Raw genomic sequence first — 5,315 nt, forward strand, 5'->3', positions numbered from 1 at the left:
TTTTCTCTTTGTTTGTGATAATCAGTCTTTTTTACTAAGTTCCACACAAGCAAGAGCCTTATCTTTCTTGCTGCCCACATACTCCCAGGTCCTCAAGCAATGCTTAAAACATACAAAGAACTGGGTAAATGAACAAATGTATACTATAAAGTCGCCATAATAAAATCATATAATAATGGCACAAAATATATATATATTGATCAATAGACAAGATAAGAGCCCAGAAGCAGGAATAAGATTTATAAAACTCCAGAATATTTATAAAATCTCCAGAATAGAGATTTTTATTTTAAATCTGTGAATGAAAAAGTGAACTGGATAATATGTTTTATACAGAAATTACAGTAACTATTTTTTAAAGTATTACACAACTTCTTGCTATGCTCAGAACAAAACTCATACAAGTTGAAGACTTACATGTAAAAACAAAAAGAATATTTTTATAATCTTAGAATGCAAAAGGCCTTCTTAGTAATGATAAGATACCCAGAAACCGTAAAATAATTGATATATTTGAGAACCTAATAATGTAAATGTTCTAATAGCAAATAGTCCCATAAACTGAAAACATCATAAACAAAACTGAAAAACAGTGGAAGAAACTTTTCCAATACATTTCACAGGTAATGGTTTACTATATAGAATATCAAAAATGCCTACAGATTAATACAAAAATACATTAACAGCCCTAGTTTTAAAAACAAGAAAGAATAAGAACAAACAATTCACAGACTTTCCAATAAACATGAAACAACATGCAAGAAACAATTTATAGAACTGGCCAATAAACAAACAATAAGTTGCTAAACTTTAAATAAGAATCAAATAAATACAAATAAAAACAATGAGATATTTCGGCAAAAGTTAAAATATTTTAATGCGTGATTGAATATAGGATAGACTAGGCACTCTTAACTGTTTAAAGAGGGTCAAATGGTACAGCATATTCTGCAATATCTATTTTGCCTTCCCTTGTGATTCTATAGAAATTTATTCAATGCTATGGAAATAGAACACTCATCACAGTAGTGTTTGTAATTATAAGAAGGAAGGAAGGACAGAAAGGAAAGAGGAGGGGAGGACAAAAGAGGAAAAAAGGAAGCTTAAGAGGCAAGCTACAGAGCGGCATATATAGAAAATGTCCCCAGGTGTATGTGTGCACATATTCATATAAAAATATGGAAGAATAAATACCAAATTTTAACTATGCTTATATCTGGAGCTTTAGTGAGGGAAGCAAAAAGATTTCATTAAACATTTTTATGTGTTTTTACTGTTTTTGGCAACAAAGTAATCTACTATAAAATATTGAATATACTACCTCTTTGAGTCACAGAAATTGGTGAATGATAATTATTAAGTTCAAGAACATAAGATATATCTGTAATCTGTAAGCAAGGTATGGGAAGCAAAATTCTAGCTTAGTACGTGAAAACAGAATGACAAAACTTAAGTTTGTTTTTCAAGAGAAAATAAATTACCTTTTTTACGTACACTTCAAGCAGAGATTAAAAAACAATCTTTTCTTCTAAAACTGATGTTACCCTCTGGGCAGAACATGAAAGGATAACTCGCCCTCTCATGGTAAAAACAAAACCAAACAAAACCTTGCACTCTCACCATAGAAAACTGGAGGGGGGGTGGCGGGTGAAACATATGAAAGAGTTGAATTTAGGCACATCTATTTGCCTTTCATGTACACGCATTTGACCCTTGAATGATGCAGAGGTTGAGGCACCCACTTACCCCTATCCTCCCCCACCCTGCCCACAGTCAAAATTCACATAGGACTTTTGGCTCCCTAGAAAATACACTTCAAGCAGAGGTTAAAAAACAATCTTTTCTTCTAAAACCGGTGTTACCCTCTGGGCAGAACATGAAAGAATAACTTGCCCTCTCACGGTAAAAACAAAACCGAACAAAACCTTGCACTCTCACCATAGAAAACTGGAGTGGGGGGTGGGGGGGTGGAACATATGAAAGAGTTGAATTTAGGCACATATATTTGCCTTTCATGTACACGCATTCGACCCTTGAATGATGCAGAGGTCGAGGCACTCACTTACCCCTATCCTCCCCCACCCTGCCCACGGTCAAAATTCACATAGGACTTTTGGCTCCCTAGAAACTTAACTACAGTTATCCCTTAACATCCATATGTGAAAGCCTCTTAAATAAATGGAAATACTAGATTTTCCCAAGCATGTACTCTTTCATGGTAATTTTAGAATAAAGGAACTGCTGTCAATTTAATTCTCTTTTTAAATATTCTACTTGGAAAATTGTATTCATGTAAACAGACATAAAATCTACAAATACTTTGTATTATATATATTAAAAAAAAGAACAAGAAAGCCAAAATCAACATCTGTTTTTGATTATCGATGGCAGACACGATATTGCTGAGCACTAAATAATTTTGTATTTCAAATCTCTAAATTCCTTTAATAATGATAAATAGACATCCAAAGGATGAGGAAATCCTAAGTAAGTGCGCCTTTGGAATCTTAATTTCCTTAACCATGCTTATTGAAATTTTCTCTGCACTGAGAATTTTCACTCACTTCTCAGTAAACTTCTTTTTGTCATGATTCTCTAATGAGCCACTTTGTAAGAACCTCATTCTGAACAGTGTAACAAGAAAGGGAAAACTTATATTAAATTTATTATATACGATGAGTTGAAATATTATTAATCTCTTTACATGGCTAACAGTACCAAGGTAAAATAAACTCTGTTAGACATATTTACAAAACATCCCCATCCCCTTTACATTTCTAGAATAGCATCACATATAGATTTTATGCTCTAAGGAGACAAAGGATTAATATATTGAGCACTGACATGGGTTCAAAACACATCATATGATATTTTGATATAGCTTATCTATAAACCAAGAAAATGAGTTTGTGTGCTTTATGATATCCTCATGGAAAATATAGAGAAACATGTTATGAATGGCATGTTTGAACAGACATGTAATTGAATGAATGACCCTGTCCAAAGATAATAATCGATTTAATGTAAAGAGAGATTTCTTGTGGCTTCTCCTCACTCATGGCTGTGCATTTTGATCAATAGCTTTCATTTGAATATTGCTGTCATGCTTATGAAATTCCAAGGTGGCAGAAAGTACAAGGAATATGATGTGTTGTCAGATAGATAATACAACGTCTGGTAAGATGGCCTGAGTTTTTCAAATAGAATAAACTTGGAACATATGTAAATACCTATGCCTAGATTTTTAATTGTGTATATGGGACAAGGAAAGAGGAATTTTATTACAAATAGTGGATGTGAAAAAGTCTTAGATTCAAATCCCAAAGGGCTTGAGGGGAATAGCCAGAGTGCCTTTGAATTTTATTTAACTGAATCCAAACTCCTCATGTGATTTTCTCAAAGTTTATTATGAATCAGCAGTGATAAAGCTGCCCAAAATGTTAATGTCATCCTGAAATTTATTATCAAAAGTGTTGTACCCAAAATACAAGAACTCAGAATGAATGCAGCTCTAGTCGCCGTTATTCAGACAGTTCTGGGAGATGTTTACTTTACTTGGGGTCTCACTTAAGAACACTGAGAAACTAGAATGCACCTAAAAGATAAAGGCCTGCAAAGTATTACATACATATTGAAAAGACTGATGAACTGAGAATATTTATCCTGAAAAAAAAAAAAAAAAAAACTTGCTGTGTTAATTTGAATTTCCCAGGAAACAGATGTCAACATGAGATTGGATATATGAGAGATTTATTGGAAAAATTTCTGTGAAAGATAAAAGGAGAGGGAGCCAAGGTAGATAGAAAGAGTCTTAAGACTGTGACTCAGCACAGACTCCGTGAAAGAAAGAAAAGGAAGAATCTTACAGGAAGAGCCTCAGGCCACAGTGCAGTTCTGAAAAAAATCTTGACCAAACCTATAGAAAGTCCCTAAACCAAACTGGGATCTTAGAAGAATTTCCTTCAGGGAAGGAATAGCTTTGTTTAAATATGGCAATGTGTTTAGCCCTCGGGTGAGAGCACCCTGGAGAAAGGATGCCCTATCATTAGTGTTCCAGTGGATCCAAGGTGCAGCCATTGGAATCTGTCAACCAGGTAACTAGGCTTTCGGAAGGCACATCTCCATGACCACTACACTTTGGGGACGCAAATAGCTATTTTTAGTCTTACCGAAAAGCTGTAATATGAACAGAAGTCTAGATTTCTTCTATATGACTTTGAAACACGGAAGTAGAAAAAAGAGATGGATATTACACTCGGACTTTATCAGAATATCAAGAGTTTATAATAATTAGAGCTCAAAAATGGAACAAACAATTTCATAAGATAACGAGAGGCAGAAATTAAACCAGGAGACCTGTGAAGCCCCTTCTCAGTCTTGAAGTCTGAAAATCACTCAAGAATAAAGGCAGTAAAAATAGGAGAAATTCAAACAATTAAGGAATGTGGTTCGTTCAAATGATTATATAGAGACTAGGTTTGGAAGCTTTTATTTTTCCTTTTGTAATAATGATACATTTTGCATTTCTATAGAAAACACCAAAGAATATATTAAAAACCCACTGCCTCTTCTTAGCGTGAACTGATTTTTCTCTACATTGGATTAGAATTACAGAGCTGTAAACTGAACTAAAATTATAACCCTTCTGAAGCCTCGTGTTCTGAAAAACATCAATGTTTGTCTCCCTTTCAATTTTTTTTAAATCAATCTTATTTATTGTCCTTATTAATACAGCATATGTCCTGGCAAAAGAGTATTTCTAGATGTCAGTCACATGATAGTTTTGCTTCACATGGGAGATAAAAATATTTTTAAAGCTTTTACGCTCTCTATTTTCTCAGGCCCATGAAAGGGTTAAGTAAGTTACAGTAGAGTCTTGAATTTGGGAACTGAAAATCTGGCAACCAGCCCAGAGTCCGTTTCCAAAAAGAAGCAGCTATCCTGGGCCTGTACAAAGGAGGTGGTTGCCCTAGCAACAGTATCTGATAAAAGAAAATATGGCTGACAGGTACACATACAGATTGCTCCAGAAAGAGCAAAGCCACTAGGCTGCTGCTGCACTCAGCGTTGAGGAGTCATGTAGCAAATCTTGAGTTTTAAAGCTGAATCTTCTCATTTCCAATTGCAGAAACTTCCAATGTTATATTTATTTAGGTCATGATCAATGTATTTTATAATCTGCCATTGTGTTGTCATTGTTGAGAATGAATATGCCTTCCAACCTAAACACAACCAACACAATAGAGTTACATCAGCTAACTCAAAAGGCTACTTTCAAGAAAGACTTGCTTGGGAGTGGGGAGGTAGACAGGGTA

The sequence above is a fragment of the Pteropus alecto genome, unplaced genomic scaffold (genome assembly GCF_000325575.1).
Source record: "Pteropus alecto unplaced genomic scaffold, ASM32557v1 scaffold152, whole genome shotgun sequence".
NCBI lineage: Eukaryota > Metazoa > Chordata > Mammalia > Chiroptera > Pteropodidae > Pteropus > Pteropus alecto.